We start from the raw sequence: 14600 nt of genomic DNA, 5'->3' as shown, positions 1-14600 counted from the left end.
TAAAAAAATCCTACCAGAAAGAAATCTCAGTTTTACACTGAGATTTCAGTGTCTTTCCAGTCTTCCACTGATGATCCGCATTTTTAAGGAGATGGAAATTTCCCTCTGCAATAACTAGTGTATTTGCCCTGATCCAATGCTGATTACAACACAGGGTCTTAAATCTCCATAATCTGTCTGAAACGTTATTAAATATTAGATTACAGTGTGATTTGTTTTCTTACCACTTTACTTGCAACTTTACTGCCATTCACCGCCAAGAGACCTTGAACTGGAGGCTGCAGCTTTAATCTCAATTTGTTACACTAAAATGAAAAATTAAAGAAAAATGGAGAAAGTTGAATATTATTGAGGAATGTAATTGATAACATTGTGTCATTTTTGAGTTTCAGTATTATAAACTGAATTTTATGATACTCTACCCTAATAGTGACATATTTAACATTTTAAGACTGGATATAATAATTTTATGGGATAAAATGGGTAGTCTTAGAAGATTATACAGTAGCACTTTGTCAAATCCTTGTATATTAAATACCAAAACACTATGAGAAAATAATAGTAAGAGTCTCATTTCATCTCAGAGAAGAAAATTCATTCTTAACATCCCACCTCTGGTTCGAGACCTCCTGGAGCTCCCTGGTCAGTGAGAAACACACCTCCGTGCATGGGGGTAATGGACAGCTAGGATTTGCAGCATACTGGCAGTTCTAATGTGAAAATGCAAAATAGGGTCATTTTTATATCCAAACAACTTCTGCTTTGCTTCCAGGCAATTCCAGTTTAGGAAGATGCCCAAAGGACATATGCCAAAAGGAAAAGGCAGGAGCAAACTTTCAAACAGCACAGGAGCAGCCAGGAATGGCTCACTTTGTTTTTCCTCCCACATCTGACCCATCCTAAAACCATGGTTGTTCCTAACAACCTTCCTAAAAACATGATTTCTGCATGATTTGTATCATGTAGAAATAAAAAACTGTGTTCAGAGCGAGCTACTTTGCTGGAGTGTGGTAGGATGTCATCAATGCTTACAATGTTGGTACATGTCTGTCATGGTAAAGGATGGTGACCTTCTGGACTGAGAAGGAGGGGTCATTCCCTCTTGTCAGGAGCCTGAAACTCTAAACCCAAAATAAACCCAAAGAAAAATAAGATATTGATAGCAATATTAGATGCCATGACTGCAGTATGTGATATTAAAACGGCAGTAACTCTGGAGATGAGGTATAACCATATGTGCAGGGTACAGATGTACAAAGGAAGATAGCACAGGACTGCAGCCATGGAAATCTGCAGATCAGGTTACAAACCGAGCAATTCCATTGTGCTTTGTCTGCCTGACTCGCTATTCACCATCATCTAAGCAATGTTCCTCCTTAACAGTCTATCCTTAAAGTACGTATAATAAAATGAGGCCATTGAGACTTGTACATGGCTGGCTCTCTCCACTGATTTTAATTCACTAAGTAGAAACACTGCACAAGGTCAGTATATTTGGAAAATCCATATCAGCAGAGGCACAGATTGACCCTCCTTTCAGGAGGAAATGATAGGATTTCAAATTGGGTTTTCTGTATAGATGACTAGGGTCCCACAATGAGAAAGGTGTCCACAGAAAAGAATGGTGACTGATATTTTTATACATACATATAGAAAGGCTTAGAATAGCTATACCATGTTTTTGTTAGTTATATAGGTCTCTTTGGGATCTATAAAGATTGTGGATTCACAAAAATCAAACATTTCAGAGCTGTCGAATGAAAAGTGTCAAATAAATGAGGACTGGGGGTGTTTTGTAGTTCATTCTAACTGGGGGGAAAGAAAGAAGCAAAGAATCAAAGAAACAAAGAAAAAATGGCTTATACTTTGGATATCTCTAAATACGAAAAGACAATCTAGCTACATTTGGTGTTCATGAAGGAGTTAATGTTAAGAGTTGACTGTTCCAGAAAGTTTTGTCCAACAGGCTCTGTGTGCCCCTGATGTAGAGCCCCAAGCATGATACTTTATTGCTTAGATTTGTCATCTCTTACTGGTGAGATTTAGGGACAAAGTTCTTGCCCTAAATCCTCCCCACCAAATGCAGGTCAACAAAGGTCTTATTAGCTGGTGTATTTTCCTGGCTTGCTTTCAGATTCACATCCCAGATGAATACCTTAACATCTCCACATGTCTTTGCCCCATTTCCTCCCTGGATTTTTGTGCACTTTCACTCGAAGTGAAGCTCTCTTCATTTTAGTATTTCAGAGATAATAGATATTTTTATTTTATTTTTTAATTCTAGAGCATCCCATGATAGGAAAACTTCAGGGTAAAATTTAGGGAAACTCAGGGATGTCTGTCTATAGCAAGAGAAATAAACTAGAGACTAGTTCCTGTTGTGTTCAGTTTAAACCTGGTAGAAACCTTCACAAATATTAAGGACAAATTTCATCGAAATAGATTCTCCCTCCATCCATGGACAAGTCCTGGAAAGAAAGGTCATGGCTGTCTTCCCCTTGGAAGATGATCACAAAATAATCTCTGAGATGTTAGTTTCAAGTACACGTCAATTACCCTCCCGCAACATTATCCCAGGGCTTAGTTCAGAAAAGAAGCATTTATTTAAATATGCCAGCTTTGTTCAAAGGGAAAGAGAATTCCCCTAAACACTTTCAAAACCAAAATGAACCTCAATTAAAAGAAAAGCTAAAATCAGTTCGTATTTATGGAACAAGAGGAGAAACAAAACCTATCTGATCACACTGGAAATGCACATGCACATTTGTAGGACAAAGCGAGGAAGCAAAGCTGGCTAATTTTCACTGAGTTTTGCTTGTTTTCTTCTCAGAAAACAAAGACAGAAAAAACCAAGCAAAACCCGGGGGTGGAAACGTGAAAGGAAAAGGAAACACTCGCTCACAAAAATACTCTCTAATTCCACCTTTGGAGATGTCAGTGAACATAAAGAGCAGTGCTGGCAGCGGGACAGATCATTACAAGCATTAGGAGCCACAGATTCTGCGCCAGGCTGAAGTCCCAGGGGAGCTGTAACACCTAACGAGGAGCAGCCAGCAGCACTGCCAAGGTTTAACTGCCCCAGACCAGTGGGGCAGAGTGAAAGGGGCCAGGAATGGCAGCAGGCTGGATTATCCATCTCAGCATAAGGGTGCTGCAGCAAAAGGAAGAGGATTCTGTGTACTTGCACAGAGTACTTGCTTGTCTAAAAAGGACTCGCTGTGACACATGATTGCTGTGACTTGGCTCGCTGCTCTATCAGAATAAAAAAACCCCAATGACCCCAAATTCTGGTTATGTTCAACCTGGAGACATAAAAGCCCAGACACCAAAGAGGTCCATCCCGGAGCCATTGCATCCCAGCAATAATTAAAGGGAACACTTTTATAATACAGCACAATATAGACATGGTGTTTGGACTTGTCAAAACAAACAAACCATATTCAGTGAAATCTGTGGCACAAAAGAGCTAAGCAAATTATGGGGTAGAAGCGAACGTGGCCACACCATCAGCATTCAAGACCTGAAGAAAAGAGTGGAAACTTTCAGTATCTGAATGCAGGAGTGGAAAAGCTAATTGGGCACAAATGAAAGGATCTATTACGGCTGAAAGAATAAGTGAGAGTACAGGCAGGACAATACTCTCATTTATGATTCAAATATCCATGGATAGTGCAGTACAGCTTTAAATACAATTTACAGCCTTGATTACAAATGACTATGTGCATCAACTTGGAAGGAATGCGAAGACTGTGAGCGAGAGAAAGAGCCTGCCTTGTCAGAAAGGAAGGAGATGGGGATTAGTGAAGGCAGAGCTGGGCTGGACACTCAGAAGCAATTGGGATGTGCAGAATTATGAAATAGTGCTTTTAAAAACCTGAAGATGAACTCATTAGTGTGCAAGAAGGCTCACATTTAAAATAACTGAATTGCCCAGTGATAAGATTATAAAGGAAGATTTATGCTACATAATCACATCAAGATCAGGGGGAAGGGAGTATCATTCTGTCCCTCTGTCTTCCAAAAGCAAAATATAAAAATATGAATGTGGTAAAAATAATAAGTACTGGAAAGGAAGAGCAAGGACAGGCTCCTACCTTTATGGAAAGCAGCAGTAGCTTTTTTCCTCAGCCTACAGGAGATCAGAAACTGGTCTTAAACCACCCAAGATATGAACTACTTTTTACCCAGAAACTGTTTCTATGTTCCTTTTTTTAAGCTGCGTTATGTCTTATGGACAAAACATTACTTCTGTGAAACTGAGAATTAAATTAGAAAACAAAGTTTGAAAATTCTAAAAATCTTATGAAACCTGTAACATGATTCAGACTGTGTAGCAAAAAAATTAGCCCCAGCCTCTCATGGATGGACACTGGCACAAAAGACAGTGCATCCTGAGGTCACATAGGCTGTACATTCTCATGCTTTCTATTCCACATCCATTCCAAGCTCCAGAGGACATGGTGTACCACAGCAGCTAGCGATAGTCAGGAAAAAGCCACCAACTCTCCACAGGTCACAATTTTCCAGTTCTCCCAGAGCCTACCTGAAACCAGCCTGAAAACAGAAACTCCCTAATAGGCAACTGGTGGGAGCTACCCCTCAGCAACAAGGAGACAGGCACAAGCAGAACAGATGAAGTGATGACCTTCATACCTGCGTGACATCAGTACCTGAGAACTCAGTCCTGCTATTCTCTTCACTGGCACTGGCTATACAATAAGGGTAAGGATGCATTTACCTCTTACCCTAGGTGGCCCTGAGATGCTGTTTCTTCCAAGTGGAAGTCACTCACCCAACGTGATCCGTGCATCCATGACTGTCAGGCTTAATTACCGGCAGTGCACCATATGCTCAGGAGTGAAACCCAAATCTAAAAAGCCTCCATGCCCAGGGCAGTGTGCAGCAGTCCCTCAACTAAATAAACTTAAGGAACTGCACGTACATTCTTGCGACATCCCAACCAGCTCCCACCAGATGCTCTTCAGAACCAGATTCCAGAATTTGCAGGTAATAAGAATGATCAAACATTAGGAATTAACTCTCCTCTCATAAGCAAGAACCACAATCTTCATGATTATGTGCATGTAACAAGGAGAAAGAAAATGAGAGGCTTCTTGATGACTAGTTGAAGACAATGGAGCCCTCACCTATGGACCCAAAAAGCAACCACACAAAAGACAAAACCAAAGTCTCCTCTGCTTTCCTCATCATAACCATTTATTGCAGAGCACAATAATGCTGGGGCAAGTGTATGCATTTTTACTTCTTTTGTAAGGGTTCAGCTGGAACCTTTCTTAAGCAAGACAGTTAGTGTGAGTAGCCAAACATAGTACCATTTCCCCACAATTATTCATTTTTTAAGGACATTGTTTTTGAAACGAAAAGAGAATTAAACTATATGGCATGTGCTCCCAGTCTCAGATTGGATGTGGAAGAAAATAATGACCACACACTGCTATACAATTAGGTCTGTCTTGGAAAGGAATTATACTGATGTTTTTCTAAGCAACGCCAGGTGGTTTATTCACCAAATAATGAGACACTAAATGGATTTGAAGATTCTTGGCAACTGGTAAATGCTTACCTTGGACTCCCCATTCCTCTCTTCAAGAAATGGTTTGCTTTTCCCAAGACCTTTCTTAAGCAGCTCCTCAGCTGTGATTAAAAGCAAATAACAGTGGACTAAAGGTTGGTTAACTTACACTTGTTTAATGATACAGCTCAGGGAACTGTGAGTGCACATCAGATGGCTCTCATTGATTTAGTAAACAGCGTCAGCCATTGGAAGACCTTGTTTTCAAAGTCCATGATTCTCTTTAAAAAAAACAAACAAACCAAAACTGTTGAAGTTAGCTTTTCTCTACTTGATCTTTGCCCAAAATCCTATTAAAAAAAAAAAAAAAAAAACCAACAACAAAACCAACAATAAAACCCTAATAATTTAGGTGCATTATTGGCAAAAGCAACAAAAACATGCAGTCATTTTCCCCTGCACTGCAGGAGGAGGGCAGACAACCACAGTAGAAGAGCATGCACCCATGGGCAGTGGCAGTGAGGACTGACGGTGGCCATAGCCCAGCACTGAGGACCGAGGAGCCAGGCTCCTACCTGTCTCCAAAGCTGAGCAAGAAAGAGAAAGGCAGTATCTCAACAGGCTTACAGCACCTTTCCTGCTCCATGTTGACTACGAAGCAAATTGGCTTCACATGGGTAAGAAGATGGACTTGAGTGGACCCAAGCGCAGGCACTACTCATGGTGGGGCAGCCAAGGGCCCCGGAGCCAACATAGCAAAACCTCTCAGTGTCATCCCATTGATCACTGGGAAACACGATGTTGCAACAGCAGCTCTATCCCACCCTATGCTGCTCTGTCTTGGAGAATTGGAAAGCAAATGCCCTGGCTCCAAACACAACTGACCTGGGAACAACGTGCCTTTTGTACATACACAAAGAACATAACGGATAAACCTGGGATGCTGAAGTCAGGCTCAGTGTGGACTTTGTTTCTCACAGTGCTGCAGATGAGTACCTGCACAGCCAGGAGTGGACAAGGCCTTGTGGGGTGGGGTGGACACTGAGGTCAGGAGGAGCACCAGCATCCAGCGGGTAACAGTGACAGGACACCACTTGGGTGAAAGCCTTTGCAGGAATGCATCATTTCCAAGCTATCAGCAGATAGCAAATCAATTAGACAAAGGACTGAGCTTCCCTTTCTCTTCCTCAGTCTAAGGAGCAAAGCACATCATAAAAAAAATTAATGATGTCAGAAAAAAAAAATGCTGTGAATAATTCTTTGCTTATGGTTTCTCCTCCAAATACTTGGTATTTAGAATTAGTATTGCTTTGGCCTTCTCTGTCCAAAGATCACTCCCATTTCAAGAGATGACTGTTCACAGCCAGTGATTCAGAATTTCATCTATGTGAATACAAATTGGTGTCTATGTAAAATCCGACATCTCAACTATACCTACTTAAAAGCAATTTTCTAGAATATTCCACAAAGCTCTAAACATACTGAACATTGCAAGGCTTCCCAAGAAGAACTAATTACAATGCCCAAATTAATACCAGAAGAAAATCTTGAAGCAATAGCTCTGTTCTCATTTAAATACATGACTACTGTCTTCATAATGTGCAAAGCATTATAACCATTTATATATGTTCCAAGTGATATATTACCGAGTTGAACCTAGTTTCCACTTCTTTTGTTCTGAGTTCATAACCTTACTGTATTATCTTCCATAACTCTATAGCTTGCTAATGCATAATTCAAGTCTCTCTTACTGACAAAAGGCAGCAGAAAGAAAGACTATTTCAATGCCACTTTCCCACGTAGATAGTATTGCTTTCACTTCAACTGGTATCATTTCCATACTAAAGCCAAAACTTTTAAAGTATATTAAGTATCATTGTTGCAATTGCTTCTTCGCAATTGATTCACTGGGACAACTACACCTGTTCACCTCCATCTTCTGAGGCTATTTTATTGCAAGTTTTTTGTTGGTTTTGGGGTGGGTTTTTTTGGTTTTGATTTTTTTTCTTCAGATGCATTTCTTGCCAAAAGAAGAAACTTCAGTTAAAACACTATGAGTCAATATATGACATTAGCTTCACAATAATCTCTTAGCTGGAGCTTGGCTTTAGGACTGGTGTCACAACTTCACCCAGATGTGTGTAGGGAGCAGGACCATTTTGTGATCATTCTGCAATCCCCGCTCTAACCCCTTCCCTTCATAAAATAACTACACACATAGGAATATATCGAGTGTCTGTGCATCACTGACTGGAGGTCAAATTTGTCCTTTCAGTTAGCCATGCAACTACACAAAAATCCCACTGATGTTAATGTAGTTGCTTCAAATACACACAGGTGGGGAAAAGATAGTTTGCCCTTTTTCCACGTTGGTGAAGCATGGAGAGAACTCCAAAGGCTTTCAGCCTCTTCTAAGAAACAGCTCACATCCTTCCAAAAGCGATACAGACTCATGGATAGACAGAATAATTAAAAACAATTAAACAGTTAAATGATTTCTACATAAATGGTGAAGTATCAAGCTTTCCACATACCTGGGCAGGTTAAGACTGTCAAGTTCTTGTGCTTCCATAAGCCCTTAGCATCCTTTGGAAGCCTAAGGACATGTTTTTCTTTACATATACTGTAGGGCAGTGAGCAGATGCTCTTCGTTTGTACCAGCCCAGTGGAGAGATCATCGCCATGTCCTTCATGCGCTCCCTGCACACTGTGCAAGGTGCTGAGAGGTGAGGCTCCTTCCTAGACACCTATGCATTTACCTGAACTGTGAAATCCTGCTCTCTCACATCTAACTTGCCTGGGCTCAGCCTGAAGCCAGACTGCCTACACATCCCGCCTGACCTTGTGGCAAGCAATGTCCACCACCCAGCCAGACTTATTTGTTTCATATCTTGGCTGCATTAAGAGCAGATGTTCAGGACAGACTGGCTGACGAAACTAAGGGTGACAGGGCCCATCCCCATGGCAGGTAATGCCTTTAGAGCACTGTGTGTCCCCTGTGCATTGCACTTTGCTTCTCAAAGCAGTAACTAGTTTGCCTCACAGGCAGCTTAAAGGCATTCAAGCAGGTAAGTGAGGTGGGCAGAAGGTTAATTTGCCCTTAAGCCCAGCTCAGAGTCACTTCTGCATGGCAACCCACATGCAGCTTCTGCATCAGGAAATATCTCTTACCGTACGGTGCCCAGCACAGACAGACACCGACCTAAGAAGCCCTTCATATAATGAAGGAAACTAACCTTACAAAGAAAATTACTCTGCCACAAGTAGTATGAAAAATGATCAGAGGAGGCCCTAAGAGGCACCTGTACTCCCTGGAGTCACATTTACCAAACCAGCCTCAGTAATAAAATTGCTAAATCAACATCTAGGTAGGTTTACAGCTTTGGTGCTTCTTCCTATGCCACCTCAGCACTCACCTGTTTCTTGCAATTTCAAATTCCTGAAACACTGTAATTCTGGATACAGTCAAAATAATTTGTCAAAACTTTTTTCTAGGTTTTCTAAAAACTCTCAGAGACTCATTCCCTGCAAAATACTCAGAAAATACAACTTGAGAAGCCAAACTCAGGTAGGTTTAATGGTGCCTCCAGCTGTGCCTCATTTTAAAGTCCCCGTTTATTTAACAGAACGAATGCAAAGCAGAATGAACTCAGTTACCAAGTAATCTAATGTCATACTCTGAAAAAGTAGGTGTTTAGGACAGCAACACTGCTGCCGTTGGACCATTCCCCTTCTACTTGCCTCACCTTAAAAGCCATGTAATTCCTCACATCATGTTCTGTCAGTAGGGGCAAAATGAAAATAACCTAAGCAGCTGCAGGGAACTCCTTACATGTTTCTAACCCTGAAAGTGCTGAAACTTCAAGGGATGGGGCAGCCACAGCTTCTCTGGGCAACCTGTGCCAGTGTCTCACTGCCCTCAGTGAAAAAATTCTTCCTAATCTAAATCTCCTGTCACTTTAAGCCCATTCCCCCTTGTCCTATCACTACATGCGCTTTTAAAAAGTCCCTCCCCAGCATCCTTGTAGGCCCCCTTCAGGTACTGGAAGGCTGCTAGGAGGTCTCCACGCAGCCTTCTCTTCTCCAGGCTGAACAGCCCCAACTTTCTCAGCCTGCTTCATACAGGAGGTGCTCCAGTCCCTTGATTGTCCTTGTGGCCCTCCTCTGGTGAATTCACTTCAATTCCACTTGGGCCTGCTTGGATTTAACCCTAGCACTGCACTCAACCTAGCTCAGGAAGTTCCTGCAGGCTTCTTGCCTGTCACTTCTGCCATAAATAACCCCTGGCCAGGTGCTAGGAGCCCTTACTTGCAAAGGGTGAAGTGAGAGTTGCAGTGAGCCTTCCCAGAAGTCACCACCCAGAGCCTAAGTCAAGCCACTCATTACACGCAGGGTCCTCCAGGAAGGCCTCGAACATCTTCCCAGCTAAAAAAGACTGGGGCTCCTGGGCTGCTCCCATTGCACAGGTGGTGTAAAACCTGAGCACATTTCCATACATTTCTACTTCCTAGTTGGCAAATTCGCACAAATTTACTGCTGCAAGGAGCCCTCAGAGCCTGCCAGTAGACCCACCATTCTACAGATAGAAAAGGTGCCTTATGTCGCATCTACACTAACTAGGCTTCCTCCAGACTGTCTCTAACAATGAGGCCCAGGGATGCCCTACTCTGTCAATATTTGAAAAGAAAAAAACTTGGAGAACAATCAATCATTCCCATATCCACAGCAAGCATCTGTGCATTATTTGGAACACAGCCACACAACAATGGATTTGCCACTTGACAGGAGACAGGAAGCCCAGCAGAGGGGACGAGACACTCGGCAAGCCCCGATATGGACTTCTTGTCAACATAAACTCTTCCCAGCTGCCTGTTCCCACCACTGCTCTGGAAATGTAACCTCCTCCATGGTGCAACCAACCACCTGCATTTGTGCTGTCTGAGGGAGAAGGAGAGGAAAACACAAAGAAAACTTTAGGAAAACAGTAGCCAGTAAGCTGGTTATCATTTAAGTCCATGGTCCTCTGACTGCAGTGACCTCCCACCACTAGCTCCCATCTGGAAGAACAGACCCAGTACCCCGGCAGCATCAACATGACTCTCATGGAAACTTGTGGTAAAACAAAGAAATGGTTCCACTTGCAAATTACCTTTGCCAAGAGAGGTCCCCAGTAGAAGCAAGTTTATTGCAGCACCACTTCACTCCAGTGCTCTGTGGCAAGCCATAGGTCTTGGAAGCCACTGGTGCCTCCTTCATTGTCCCAGGCAAGGCATAATGCTGCCCTGTCCCAGAAAAGTCAGTTGAATTCTGGGAGTCAGATGAACTGGAGGGCCAGTGTCCCTTTTATTCTGTGTCATACCAGAACAACGAATATTTAAAAGATAAGTAAATCATTTTTCTCTGCTTAGAAAAATCTTCTAAGACTCCTGTGGTACTTGAGTTGATGATGATGAAATATGGCATGCAGAGATTTTCACCTACAGAAAGGGAACATGGGTACCTCACATTTTCTAAACTCTTGACAAGTAACTCACCTTTGTAGATAACACTGATGACACAGGAACAAACAAATCAAGCTGTCTGTACCATGATCCACAACTTAAATGAGATACAAAGGATTTCACAAAGGAGAGAGCCAAGTGTCTGAAGCCATTTTAATATTGGACTTTTTTTTCTTAACAGCTTTGAGCATCCCCAGCTCTTTTACCCAACATTCTATGAGACATCTTAAAATATTCTGTATTACAGAATGCTATCTGAATGTACCCTCTAGCATCCTCAAAGGATTGCTCCAGTTCAGCAACTGCTTAAAACATTATGCCTTCTTCCCTGCCCTTTTTTTTTTTTTTTCCCCTTCCTGCTTAGGGCTAACCAGAGTCTGCTTGTTTCTTGAAAAGAGCAATATGCTTTTCAAAATCCCTAGGGTATTGGAGAGACTCTTCAGTCCAGCCTCAGCTACTCATAATTACAGTCCTAACTCTGGTTCACCCATCAGTCAAGACAGTAAAGATCCAAAAAGGCATCCCCTTATTTTCTGTCAGAACATCATTCAGGCTCATTTCACAAAATAACATTTTTTGCAGAATAAGATGATCCACTGAGTTTAAATTATGTGCTTATTTTCTGAAGCTTCCAATCCATCTCCCCAGAAGCTGCCTGTGTATCCATCCTTCCTTTTATCCGAGCATCCTTTTGTAAGGGCACAGACCTCTCCTGGTTAGGTTGCAGTTTCTGCTCCACCTCCATATCATTCTGCTCTCTCACACTTTGCCATTTTGGGCAACTTTCCTACTCTTTGGTGATTCTGGTCTAAACCTCTTGCTTCACTCCTTGCTTCTCCTTCGTGCCAACCTCAGCACTGGCCTTTCTCAGACACTGCCTTCTGTCTGCTTACGTGAATTTCAGAGGGTCAAAACTTAGCCCCTTACTGATCTTTCACATGCTTTCTCCATCTCTTTACAGGGATTACCACAAAAGGTGCATCATGTCAATGCTTGGCAATCCCTCCAGTTGCAGATTTTTATCTGAGCCACTTAATAGCAGAACACTGTTTCGCACTATTAAGTTCTTAACTAGTTGTTCTCATGTAAGCAGAGTCTTCCATAGAAGGGGGGCAGCTATTTATGTTTTAGTAAAGATTAAAGTGGGTTTGAAATACAAAACTTAAAACTGTTTTGGCTTTCTAGTTTGCTTTGCATTTTGCAGTGTGTACCCCTTTATGCATAGCATTTCTGACAGAAGGAATTTAAAGAATGCAAACAGTATGATGGCAAGGTAGTAGCCTATTGGCTCTGTGGAAAAAGTTTCTCAAAGTTTGATTTTCGGTCAGTGCACAACATACAGGATACAAAAATACTCCAGCATAGAAGGTCTTTCTTTCACTTGAGCTGTAATAAAGATGATCTTCTACACTTTATCTATAATGAACCACACAAAAAACAGAGTGAGGGAGAGAGAAAGAGAGAGAGAGATGGCAGATACACTGAGAATCTGCAGTGTAGATAATCAAACCCTTTATTGTCTAAGTTACATTAGACTTGCAACACCATAAAAACCTGTTAAGAGAAGAAACAGTAGATTGGTAGAGGTAGTAGAAAGTTCCTGTAACAGTCATAAAAGGGCTTTACAGGAGCGTGTCATGCCAAAAAAAGTTATCACTTGCTTAAAAAAGCTGATCAAAGCCCATTGACTAAATAAATAAGGAACACAACTCATTTTAAATACTATGGCCTAACTAAAGTAACAAATCAATACAATACAATGATAAAGAAGAAAACAGAAATCGTGGGATTCGCTTCTGAAAACAGATGGTCTTTAAGGTTGGCTTTCCCTCACCCAAATCTTATTTCTTGTTTACTTAAGCGAAAATCTCATTTCTGTGCTATACACAGCATATAATTATTTAAACTGATTTCTCCTACTGTTGTTCTTCATGGAGCTAAATTATGATTGTAAACTTTGCTGATTAGTACCCTGGTAATGGCAGTGACAGCACTAGTTTCTCTGTCAGAGATTCTGGAAGAAAAACTCCAGAAAAAAGCTTTTGGCTCTAAATATGAACTCAGACTTTCTAGATCTGCTTGCCAAAAAGAATACCATTAAAAAAAAAATAAAGAGGAATTACAACTGTACGCTACACTTTCATGCCACATTTGGGTACAGAAGAGCTTTTAATAACTAAAACACAAACCAAGAGGCTAAGCAACTAACTTTTGTGCAGTCCTGAACTGTCACCATTACTTCCAATGATGGAAAATACGATTCAGAAAAGCAACAAAAGTGAAACAAAACAAAACAAAACCAACCAAACAAACAAAAAAACCCAAACCAAACCGAGCAAGCTAGTGCAAACCCAAAATGATAACCATAAAGCAACACAGCAAAATAGTTCAGTTTTTCTTTTTTTCTCCTTTTTTTTTTGGTGTACAATGGAATGTGTCTATGCGACCTCCCTCAAAATAACCTCACAGAACAGTTAATTACAGTCACTTAAAAGTACTTGCACAGACATTCCTAACTACACCGAGACTTACAGAGGATTCTGGTATACATCTGGTGCAATAGCATAAGGAAAAACTAGTTTAAAAAAAAAAAAAATACATAAGAAAGTTAATTTGCATTGTTGCAAGTGTTGCGAAGTAACAAAAACTGTCAAGTAATTTAAAACAAGTAACAAGTAGTATCCAGAACCAATTACTGACTAGAGTTCTTTAAAAAAGCAACCCCCCACCCACCAAAACGGTTAGAACAGAAAGATCACACTTTAAGGTTTTTTCTGCTTTTTGTTTTTTTAAACAAATCTTTGTGTCAGAAGCCCAAGTCTACAAAAACAGCACTATTCCGTTAATGTATTAAGTAAACTGTTGCTCTCACCTGTATTAAAGGTTAGCATTATTTCTGTACATGTAAAATTATTGCTTTCTTGAAAAATATATTTAGCATGCTAGGTTGTTTTTTTCTTTTTAATCCGCTTCCTGCCTTTACAAAATGTTACAATTTAAAAAAAACAAACTAGTAAAGCTTTTGCAAAAATTTTCACAGAACGTTTTCTTTCAAGGCAGCAGTAACTTTTGATAATGCATAAAATTATATGTGCAAAATCTGAAACTCTCAGAAATATTACCATCACACATAGTGTCACAGCAATAAGAAAAGAAAATATTTATATCTGTGGAATACATTTTTAATTGCTTACACTGCATGGTTTAACAACCTGTTATGTGCCACAACCCCACCTCGAAAACTTGCAGTTAGAGAGTTACGGTAGAAGAGGTATATAAAGCTTTTTTTTCTTTCGTTCTTTCTTTTTTTTTCCTAACACCACCAGTGATCACCAAGTACGAGACATGACACATTTATATGAACATTAACCTGCCACCACAAAATAAGTTCCTCGTCTTGCCAAAACGTCACTGGGCCCGATACGGAGCGTAGCTGGCCTGCTGAACCAAACGCAGGAGCAGGAAGTACCTTATGGGCCCAGGGCTGCCCCAAGTTGCTCAGTGACACTTTTTCTCTTCTAAAGGTACAGATCAGCGGCGTTAGACAGCTGAGTGTTTTAATGTAT

The sequence above is a fragment of the Psittacula echo genome (genome assembly GCF_963264785.1).
Source record: "Psittacula echo genome assembly, chromosome: 2".
Taxonomy (NCBI): domain Eukaryota; kingdom Metazoa; phylum Chordata; class Aves; order Psittaciformes; family Psittacidae; genus Psittacula; species Psittacula echo.
This window is presented reverse-complemented; position numbering follows the sequence as displayed.